Source organism: Canis lupus, chromosome 25 (genome assembly GCF_003254725.2).
Source record: "Canis lupus dingo isolate Sandy chromosome 25, ASM325472v2, whole genome shotgun sequence".
Taxonomy (NCBI): domain Eukaryota; kingdom Metazoa; phylum Chordata; class Mammalia; order Carnivora; family Canidae; genus Canis; species Canis lupus.
This window is the reverse complement of record NC_064267.1, coordinates 5,879,086-5,890,772: the sequence shown is the minus strand read 5'-3', so window position 1 is coordinate 5,890,772 and position 11,687 is coordinate 5,879,086. Positions and strand designations below refer to the sequence as shown.

Genomic DNA, 11,687 nt, shown 5'->3' with positions numbered 1-11,687 from the left:
TTCTGGAAAAATCACTTGTTAAGTGAATTCTCATAAGAAAAAAAAAAACATATTACCATGAACTTTTATGAACAGCTATTTACACTAAGACGACACCAAAGCCCATAAAAATTAGTTCAATTACTTCAATAGTCACATTAGTTAAACAACCTAGCAAGACCTTTTGATTCATTAATTACACCAAATTATGGCTGTTCACCTATACTCATTAACTTCCTGCAGAGCAATCATGTAACATATACTTAAGATTATGCTTACAAATAAAACCTATTGGGTACTCAATGTTTATATAATTCAATCTTTATTACAAAATAATAATCATAATCATAACCAAAAAAATCATTGAAAACAGGGTAAGTTATTTCACATTCACCAAATAATTTGACATCCTTAAGGCATAAGATTACCATGGCTGTGAACTACAAAAACACTGAGTCTCTGAGAGAGCTAAATGTATCACATTCCATCAATAACTATGAATGTGGCTACCTGGTGCTTCTGGTCTGGCAAGGTTCAGTGCCGGGGTGAGATTCAAAATCCAAATCTGTCCTCATAAATGCAATGAAATGACTTGTTCACCAAAGTGGGGGTACCTCATGAAACTTTGAAAATAAAAATCAAATTAATGTCACTGTACTCTAGGTCACCTGCCCACTCTGTGCCTCTGACAATCTGAGTTTCAGACAGCACACATAATAATCACACCAAGCAATGAGTATTATCAATATCCTTTTTAAATAGATGAATTATTGAACAGTAGTACATCTGAAACTGATGATGTACCATATGTTGGCTAATTGAAATTAAACTTAAAAAATAAAATAAAATAGGGGTTTAAAGATTTTATTTATTGGAGAGAGAGATCATGAGAGGGAGGGGGAGAGTCAGAGAGAGGGAGAAACAGACTCCCCATTGAGCAGGGCCCCATCAGTCATCGTGGGCTCCTGAGCCAAAGCAGATGCTCAATGGACTGAGCCGCCCACGTGCCCCTAAATAGTGGGTGTTTTTTTTTTTTTTAATATTTCATTTACTTGAACTAGTTGAAGATCTTTGTTTTCAATTACTCAACTAAATATCTCAATTTCCCACCCCATATTTGATCAGTAAAAACACTTAACAACATATCGTCACAATCATTATTCTCTCTGGGGAATTTGCTGAACTTGATTGTCTATGAAGGTGATTGTTTAACAGCTTTCATAATCATTCTTCCCCATGCACATATCTCACTACAAAGGTGACCAAAACACCATGATCTGGAGAATTTTCACCTCATCTGTACCTGCAGTCCTTTTCTTCACAACGGCAAATTAGTTGTCAGTCCTTTGCCCAGCTTTGTTATTAATGATACTACCTTGAAAAAACGCAGCTCAAGGACAAAGAACAACTCAAAAAATGCACTATGACCAACAACACTTGAATCTTTTCTCTTTTAAAAGAAGCATGTAATATAGGAAATGAGCTTTAATTTAGCCTTTATGTTTGCCTGTCTTGGGAGAAGTTCAACAAAGAGCTGAAAATGAAGTATGCTCAGATTTTAAAGGTAATGATGAAATGAGAGGGAGGATGTCCTTCAACACTATAGAAGCAGCTTCAGCCATGATAAAATATTTCAAAGAAATGCACAGGGAATGCACTGTAATAGCGGTGAGCACTCCATGTTTTGTTCAGCCCATCTACAGTGCATCAACGGGCTTTTTCCAAAAGTGTGTGGACACAATACTTTGAGCTGAGATCTGTAGTCTTCTAAAGATGATATCTACAGGTTGTCATGGTAACTCACAGGGCACCATCTTTAAAAACATTAAATTCTGAGTAAAAATACACACAGAGAAATTTCAGCCTTAAAAGCCATTGCCTCAGACAAATTGTCCATTAGCCTACATATCTCTGTCCTTTTTAAAGCTTTGCTTTGATTTTTATTTTCATTCCACGTTCAATGAATACAGAACCCTGAAACAATTGAAAAAAAGCTTGAATTCTTTTATTATAGATTTTCCGTGATAAACTACATTAGCTTTAAACTGAATGAGCACTACCTCTACCACTCATATTTTTTTCCTTTCAATTGGCTTTTTTTTTAAATATGAGCTTTCCTGCTTTTATCAATAGACACAACTTTTGTTCTTTTTCTCTTCATATTGCCCTGTAGCCAGTATTAAAGTGAGGGACTTCTTCCTTACTTTGAAACTGCAAGGTCTGGATGTCAATCCTTTTGTCAATAGTTTGGGGACATAGTGACTTTCCCTCCTCACCCATTGCACTTATTGTTGTGTGTCAATCGCATAGGATTTAGCAAGTTTGCCCTTGAATCTTTCTCTATCTTCTCATTAGCACCTGCTAATCCTCCAGCTGGATTATGATATATTGGCAGACTAGGGAGGGTGCCTTATAGCTCATTATATCTTTAAGTTAGGAGCACTACACACAGGGGCACAGTAAATATTTTATGACTTAGAACCCAACTTTAAGGTAAAGGCACTGATAGGATCTTCTAGATTATCAAATAGACCCCCTAATTTTCATGAAGTAGGAGGGTGAAACAAGGAGAGTAAAGTATTGTAGCCCAAAGTTATGTCTAGCTAAAAATATTATTTTTGAGGTTAGCAAAGGGAATTCCAATCTCCATTCTGCCAGTACAGGAAAAGCAAAAGGAGGCAAAACTAAGATTCTTTATTCACAAAACAAAATTGCTAATAGCCATTCTTGGATCACATACCTAATTAGATTGTTGTTTTGAGGTTCCCATTCAATGACACTCTTTCCCAGAGGGAATGTATTAAGCATTGTCCAAATATGAGGCATGATTACAAGAAGGGGTACAAATAAATAGGGCATATGAGGAAAGACAAATGTAAAAAATAAAAGAAATTAAATGATTGTTGGTAGTATTGAGCATCATCTTATTCTTAATTCACAGGCAATGTCATACCAGAAAAGTGACCATATTTGGAAGATTAATAGTAGGGAAAATTCTAAGATTTTAGATTTAAGGCCTCCAGAAATTGGGGTAAAAAATAAACAACATAAGGCAATGGGCTAACCAGAAATCTAGACTAGAGAGAAAGAGTATTATAGAGCAGGTTCACCTTTTTCTCCGAATTTCTTTATAGTTAAGCTTTGTTGGGAAGCTCTTCTGGGGAGAATCCCATATGTGTATGTGGCAGGAACATCCTCGTGTTCTATTGGCTCATTTGTATCTGGACTAGAAGCAATGAAAGGAAATAATTAAAGGGAGGGAAACACAGATAATAAAGGAAGGACCTAATTAAAAAAAAAAAACATAGAGATTACTGTGATATGAGTTGTGTGTGTGATTTAAATTCCTAATGCATTAATTAAAAGGAAAGTTGACTGATAATAACTTAGTTACATAAGGCCCTTGCAGTTTACAAACTTCACATTTAGCAAAGTAGAGCTTCTATAAATCTCAGAGGGTTGGAAGAACAGATGTTCTCATTCTTGTTTATTGATGAGGCTTAGAGTGGTTAAGTGATTTATATACGGTCATATGCTGAGGAGTTCTGGCACCAAATCCAAGACCTAAATATTTAGAGAAAGACTATTTTGTCCCTCCATTTCTTTTATGGGTCCTGTCCAAGACTGTCACTACCCAAAGACTGCTTCATGAAGAGTGAGCAGAAAGGAAATAAAATAGCTGTTGCATAATCAGTTAATAGGTCTGGAAGAGAAGTTTGGGGGCTTAAAATGAAGTTTTAAATCAACGAAACACTACCCTATGTATCTTTTGCTACAAAAGATCACACGTGATTAGTTAGAGCTTCTACCAAGAAGACTACATTAAAAAAGAAATGACTGGAACATCTATACCAAAGTGTTTCAGGAGCCATTTGACTCCTAATTTTTCAAGTACAATGGTAGCAGTGATCGTTGATCATAACTCAGAGCAAAGTTAAGAATAACAATTACCTTTATAAGCACATTACTAATTATCAGTAATGATTAGGGAATCATAATTTAACAGTTGTACTTAAGCTAATAGTCAATCGTGGAAGTTTGGGGAAAGAATTAATGAATGTTTTTTCAGAGACCACCTAGAAACATGATTTAGCATTTGGATTCTTGACATTGAAATCTGACTAGAAAAGAATGAATGCCAAACTTGGGACCTACTTGAATAAGGCTCAAGAGATTCCCAGAGCTCAGTCACATCCCAGCACTGGCCAACTATTTGTTAACAGTTTGAAGCAAGACTAAATAGTTCTGACACTGTTCAAAGTCGGATGGGAAAATTATAATCTGTAGAATGATAAATAAGTGAAATAGAGAGGCCTCTGGGTGGCTCAGTGATTGAGCATCTGCCTTTGGCTCAGGATGTGATCCTGGAGTCCTGGGATCGAGTCCCACATTGGGCTTCCTTCATGGAGCCTGCTTCTCCCTCTACCTATGTCTCTGCTTCTCTCTGTGTCTCTCATAAATAAATAAATAAAATCTTTTTAAAAAAGTGAAATAGAAAGAGCTAAGAAAGCTTCTTGGATTTCATAAAAGAGATATCAAAAGGATCTAGGGCTTAGAGATCTTACAGTCAAGTTCCTACTGTATTCTCTGCAGTAGGGTGCACAGGATGCATACATGTGCAGGTGTAAGTTTAGATGCATGTGAGCCTGTGGATAAAACTATGAGATTAATAAATCTGCTGCAAACTGATATTTAGGCTTTCATGGGATTTCTTCTTTCTTCTCTTCCATAAAACTTTACAGTTTGAGAGAATATTGACCTTTCGTTTTACATTATCCTCCAAATTCTACAATGATGGCAATTCTCAGATTGAATGAAAATGGTGAGAAATCAGAGTGCATGTTAAGAATAAAGTCATAGTTTTCATTTACTGAACACATACCATGTTCCAGTACTGTACTAACGCACTTTACCCTGAAGATGTTTAGAACATGTCAACCTCAAATTTGCCATGTTGTCATGCAGATTTTTTTGAGAGAAACCAAGACCCAGTAGACTAAGGAAAAGCTCTTATCTCCCCTTAACTCCTAAAAGAAAGTACAAATGTCCCCAATTGTGGGGGAGATCTATATTTACAAAGAAAACTTCTTTTAGAAACACTACCTGTCCCAGGAAGAGCAACTATCAGAGATAACATCTTTTTTTCGCCTGAGTGACTTTATCTGCATAACAAGACAATCTTTGTTTACCATACATTTCCTCCTCTTATCCTATCCACACATTGCTTCCTCCCTCATCTAAAAGCCCCAAACTCCCAACTCTTTCCTTAGCTCAGGATGATATATAAGTCTCTATCATCTGACTGCCTTTTGAAGTCTCATATCTTTGTGAAACTCCCATGTGTATGTACTTAATTTATGTTTTTTCTTCTGTTTCTCTGTGTCAATTTAATTCTTGGACTAGCCACAGAACCTAGAAGGTTAGAAAGGTTAGAAATATTTCCTCCCCTACAGTCCATATTGTCTCCTATAATCCTCATAACAAACTTAACAGGTGGTAGGATCACTTTCGTATAATTAATGAAGAAATCGAGGCTTCACATAGACAAATTAATTGTAGACTTGGCATTTAAACCAGGTCTTGTCTACTTATAAAGCATGTGTTTTGTTTTAATGTCCAGCCTATATTGCCCCCTAATAGAAAGGAGAGAGACAAACCCAGGTCTTGATGGGTCAAAAGGCTGGAAAATGTTCAAAGAGCACATTGTTAGACTTTCCTCATTCTTTAATCTGGAAATGGCCTGCAGATGAAGGCCAGAAAGAGGGTTTGCCCCAGGGTTTGTCTCTGCCTGTTTTAGTAGAGAGAGGGCTTTTAAATAAGGTCTCTATAAACAACAGGATATTTCAAGTAATGGGCAGAAAGTCTAGGATTCAGCTGGGTTTCCTGGGTGAGGGTGACAGGTTCAAAGTTTGAATCTGAAAAAAGGAGCTCTAAGCAGGTCAAATCAGTTTAATCAGAGGACTGATGTTCTTCAGGTATCCATGATTTCTCCTGGGCTGACCTTGAAGTTTGTAGTCTGTAGAACACTGGGGGCCTGTTTTTGTTTGGTTGGTTTTTGTGGGGTTTGTTTACTTCTTTTACAGTTTCATTCTCCTCTACTCAGGTGAAGAGGTGTTAGGTGCTTCAGGCTTCCATGTTCTTTCTTCTAACTCTATGTTCCCCCTCCTAGAAATCTAACCCAACCCTACCAGCAGTTACTTATATAAATTAATATCTCCCAAAGGGGTATTGCTAGCTTGTATCCCTCCTCAGTAGATCAGACTCATATAACCAACTGCCTACTTCAATTCTCCTCCAACATGTCTCAGAGGAATTTCAATCACATTATGTCCAACACCAATTCTGTGATCTTCATCGTAAGTCCTGATCCTCTACCAGTTGTCCCCTATTTCAATGAAAGGTACCGCCACAAGCACTAGACAGAGGCCAGAAGTCACCCTTGATGCTTCATTTATCCTCATTGCTCTATCTGATCCATCACCAAGACCATTCCTCCTCCCCTCTCTGCACCACCACCCTCTTTTTGAACCTATCACGAACTTCTTAGCTCTTCTCTCAACTTCTCCTATATCTTCTCTCAAAGCCAAGTCAAGTTATATGATAGATACCCCCAGCTTAAAGTCCTTCTTTCACTGGCCATTGTTATCTGGAAAATGTATGACTCTTAATGTGGCCTGAAGGACCTGTGTGATATTCAGCCCCCTCTGCACACACCACCAACACACACACTCACCCTTGTAGCCTCATCTGCCCCGTGGTCTACCCTGCTCTTTCCATTCCCTTCTTCTCAAACATCTTCCCTCTTGGGGATTTTACACATGCTATTTTCTATACCTGGATAGTATTTTTTTTCTTTTTCACCTAGTCAACATCTAATTATTCTTCAGATCTCAGTGAGGTTACCTTCCCTAGCTAGATCAAATCCATTTATTACAGGCTCTCTTAAACTGTGTAGCTATTTTTCAGTTGCAATTAAACATTTGTTTTGGTGTTCTTTGCATCAATATTTGTCTCCCCAACAAGATAACAAGTTTTGTGATAACAGTGTATGTCTTTCTAGCTCACCATTGTATCTCTGATATCTATTTAGTAATGCTTAATTTGTTTAATATCAAACTGAACAATAAACTGAACGAATAAATGAATGAGCTATGCAATGGATTTGCTAAGTTTCTGTAACCGGCTATAATCCTAAAATATTAAAATCTCCTTTTAGAGCAAGTTTTGTTTCAGGTCTTTTTTTGAATCTCACCTTTTCAATGAGACTTACCCATCCATATTATTTAGCACTGCAATCTATTCATATGCCACCCACCAGCACTCCCTAAGCTCCAAGACCAGCTCTATTTTTTTTCTTTTTTCTGTAGCATTTATCATCTTACAACACACTGGATAATTCCGCTTATTTATCATTGTTCCGTGTTTTCTTAGATTCTGTATTTGTCATCCATTCATCACAGGGCCAATCATAGTACATATATTTTCTTTATTTTTTGTATTCTTTTTTTTTTAAGATTTATTTATTTATTTGAAAGGCAGCATGAGCAGTGGGGTGGGAGGTTGTAATGGAGGGGTAGGATCAGAGGCAGAGGGTGAGAGAGACTCTCAAGCAGACTCAGTGCTAAGGGCAGAGCCTGCTGCAGGGCTTGATCTCAGAACCTGGAGATCATGACTTGAGCCAAACCAAGTCACTTAACTGACTGAGCCACCCAGGTCCCCCTTATTTTCTATATTTTTTTATGATCTAGTATTTGTGGCTTCAAGACTGACTGGGAAGTAACTGCTTCTTTCATGTTTAGACAATTCCTAAACATAGCAAATTCCTTGCTTAGGGGCATATCTTTCATATGCAAACTAATTAGTCCAGTGCTCTTACCCTCAGCCATCAGTTTGAACTCACAATATTCTTCAGCCCTAGGTCGACTGAGGGCAAAGTCCCTGGCAACCAAGGAAAGCCCTTGTGCCCCAAAACTGGCTAGAATTATTCAAACTAATTAAACCTTGCCCTGCTTTGACTTTTCCTATGGAAAATACAATAAAGGCCCTGTGCACAGCTGACATTATTGAGCACTACATGTCTAGTCTTTTTTAAACGAGGAAAAGAGGTCCAGACCAGGTAAATCATTTGCCCTGTCACACAGCGAGTAAGCAGTAAGAGGAGGACTCAAGCCAAGGTAGTTGTCTCCATAGACTATGCACTTAGTCACCTACCCACGTTGCCTATATGGGTTGACTGAACTCAGTGGCTGAATTCTTACAGACTTGAATCTACTCTCTTTTCTAATTACATATCATACAAACACATTATGTTTATGACACATGCTTAACTTTTCCTAAGTCACATGTTGTTGGTAGGTGAGTATAATCATCCTTATTATAGATCAGGAAACAGATATAGATAGAGCTATAGTGAAATAGACAGTGGCCAGAGTAGGGTTAAAACTTATGGCCTTGGCATCCTGGTATTTTTATCAGTCCTTTGAGATGTTATACATTCCACTTGATTTCTTAATTTCGTGGAGGTGTTTAGGAGCTGAAGGCAGAATCAGATTTCACTTCGGGATAAAAGCAGTAGCTTCAATGACAAATTACTTTATAGACATTTTAGTACAGGTAACAGCAAGCATGTCTGAGGATACTCATCTCTTTCCATTAGCATGCAGAAATACAATCAGCTGCCTAAATTATTTTCTAATAAACCAGGTCTTCATTATGTCCCAATGGCCCAAAGTATGTTCACCTTGTCAGACTGAGATTTTTAAAATCAGTTCAGTCTTGAGCCACTTTAGCTAACATGGATTCCTCCCTCCTTATTCATTTGCAGTCCTACTTTCTGGTGCTCTCTTTTTTTCAATATATTTGAAAAAGATTTTATTCCTTTTAATCCCTTCAGCCTTTTCTTTGCACAGTCAGCAATTTTGCAGACCTTATCTTTCTCCTCTTGGCTCCAACAGTCTGTTGTTTGCACTTCCACAGTTTGTTGGCAGCATGTTTTTTGACAAAGCCATCTTGAAATCTAATTGAACGTTTCTTGTTTTAAAATTTCTTTCTCTCAGGAACCCTGGATGGCTGGATCACTAGCACTGTCCTTTTCATTAACCTCCTATCTGTATTCCTACTGTAGCAAAAAATAGTTAAACATTCAAAATGTGCAAATCAATACGGGTTGAATTACAATATTTTGAGAATACAGTTGACCCTTGAACAACACATGGTTGAACTACATGGACCCACATACACAAGTTTTTTTTTTTAATAATACTATAAATGGTAAGTGTATTTTCTCTTATACATTTCTTAGTAGCATTTTCTCTGGCTTACTTTATTATAAGATATAAGATCATAGTATGTAATACATATAACATATAAAATATGTGTTAATCAATGTTGTTTTTGTTGTTGTTATTGGGAACATTTGGTCAACAGTAGGCTATTAGCAGTTAAGTTTTTGGAGAATCAAGTGTTATATGTGGATTTTTGACTCTATGGGGAGTCTGCATCCCTAACCCCCTTGTTAGTTGAGGGTCAACTATATAGTAACACGTGGAGAAAAATGTGCCACTAAAAGGCAATTCCCTTAGACTAGAGTCCACAGAAAGCATTATCACAACTTTCTAACAACCTTCCTGGGGTGCACATATTTTACTTTTGGTTCCAACAAATTTTCCAAGTATACAGGAATAAAAATATATCAAAAAGTTAAAATGAGAAAATATTTGGTATGTTGATATATCACCCTGATTCAAACAAAGCAGGAAAGAAGTAATTTTCTATTCAAATTCCAAATTGAGTGTAACTTTAAACAATTAATATTTCCAAAATCAATGGTAATTGATAGTTAAGATTATATTATTTCTCACATATGCATCAGAGTTCTACCTATTATTCTTTAACTAATTATGATGTACCTCAGATTGTAGGTGTCTTTTCAAAATAACCAAATGCAAGTCCCTGTAATTCAATGCCATACTTTTATTCAGCTCAAATACATCTTATTATCTCCCAGAAAAATCTGACTGCATTGTAAATAAAAAATGAAGGACTAAAATTTGGATAAATCAGACTCCATTATTTTCATTTTGGTGTTTACTATTTACTTCATGTCAATAGTAATTATTTGGTACCATTTTGAATATCAGTGTACTTGTTGCTGTAAATCTAGAATAAGAGTGCATAAAAATGATCCTGGAAAATCAGAATTTCTCTTTTATTTAATGTATTTATTTAATAAACCTACTACATGGAAAATACTACACTTCATCCAGTGGAGGTTATAAACATTGCTCAGCCATTGCCAGAGGAATCTTTTAGAGTTAAATCAGGTCTGGTCTCTTTATAGAGGGAAATCAAAGATGAAAAAACTGAGCCTTGTAGAAATTGACCTTCGACTTAGCATTAAAGCTAGAAATGCAATGCTGAAATGACTCTCTCACACCCAGATGTTCTTCTCGTGCTGCATGTCTTCGCTCCCTTCTCGCCTTGCACTTCTATGCTCCGAGCCCTCATTCTGTTACAGCCACACCAGGCTTCCCCAGTCTTCCTCAAAAATGTTGGCCAGGCTCCTGCCTCAGGACCTTGATAATCTTTGTCTTTGTTTAGAATGCTCTGTCCCCACATGTTCCACATGGCTCAACTATGCTCAATCTCCCTCTCTGCCGAATATCGGGAAGACCTTCCCTGAATATCCAATATAAAAGAGCATCCCTCACTCCAGCACTCACCCCTGTCTGCCTTTCCCTACCTTATCTTCCCAGCTAGCACTTACCAGCACTCCAGAGTATGTATTTGCATATAACTTAAAGGCAAGCTCAGCATGAACTTGGCTGCCAGATTTGCCATGGGATCCTCAGAACCTTGGATGGCCAGGTATATAATAGGCACTCAGGAAATGGTTCCTGAATTGGTGAATGACGTTATCCTCTCTGACCTCCCAAGTCAGATAGATTATGAAGGCAAATATGTATAAGTAAAGCAAGCATTGGACCACGTGCTGTGGAGTGACAGAGACGGGTGCTGAGCTTGGGCTCAGTATGAAACCAGACAACCTTCATGTTAGAAGCTGAAATGCTGAAAGGTATTCCAATTGTCAGTGGTGCAGTTCATATTGTATTCCTGCCCCAAAATGGGGTCAGGAGAGGAGGCCAGATGTGCAAGGCATTTAAACATTCCTCCCTCGTGGACAGATGGGTGGTAAGGATGCTTTCAGTAATACTCACTGCTGTCTAAAACAGCCATCATTTCAGCATGCTACACATTTGTGCTGTGAAGTCCAGAACGGCCTGAATGGATTTATGCCAATCAGAAGACATCTGTTTTTAAGATATTATAACGGAAGCAGACTTTTCTAGGCATGCTGCTGTGACAAACCTTCAAAACAGGATTTATAGACCCCTAAAAAGTATATGTGTGGGAAGGACTAGGATTCAGATATGTCTCTGATGCTTGGGCTCCTAAGGTTAAAAGGACAGACAGCAATGCCCCTGGCCCACTCGATCTATGTGTGAGATTCGAAAAAGGCATCCCTTCCTCCTGGGGACTGCAGCCTTGTGCCCAGGAAATGGATCCCTTGTTCAATCACCTTCACACAGGGGCAATGTTTCGAGGTGACCCTAGACAGAGCATGATGTCTCAGAACAAAATAATTTTACTTCTGGTACTCAAGATTTCCCTCCCCAGAGCCACCAGGGGCTTCTGGGGCTCCAGCTCTC

General features: G+C 37.8%; 1 long non-coding RNA gene across 1 annotated transcript in view; it reads right to left on the bottom strand.

Moving 5' to 3' along the window:
• Positions 1–357: 357 nt before the first annotated feature.
• The window catches only part of LOC112669411 (uncharacterized), an 85,580-nt gene continuing 74,250 nt past the window's right edge, over positions 358–11,687 (bottom strand). The window contains exons 3-4 of the long non-coding RNA XR_003142231.3: positions 3,090–3,205; positions 358–602 (exon numbers count right to left, since the gene is read on the bottom strand). This is a non-coding gene — a long non-coding RNA (uncharacterized LOC112669411). The remainder of the gene's footprint in view (positions 603–3,089; positions 3,206–11,687) is intronic.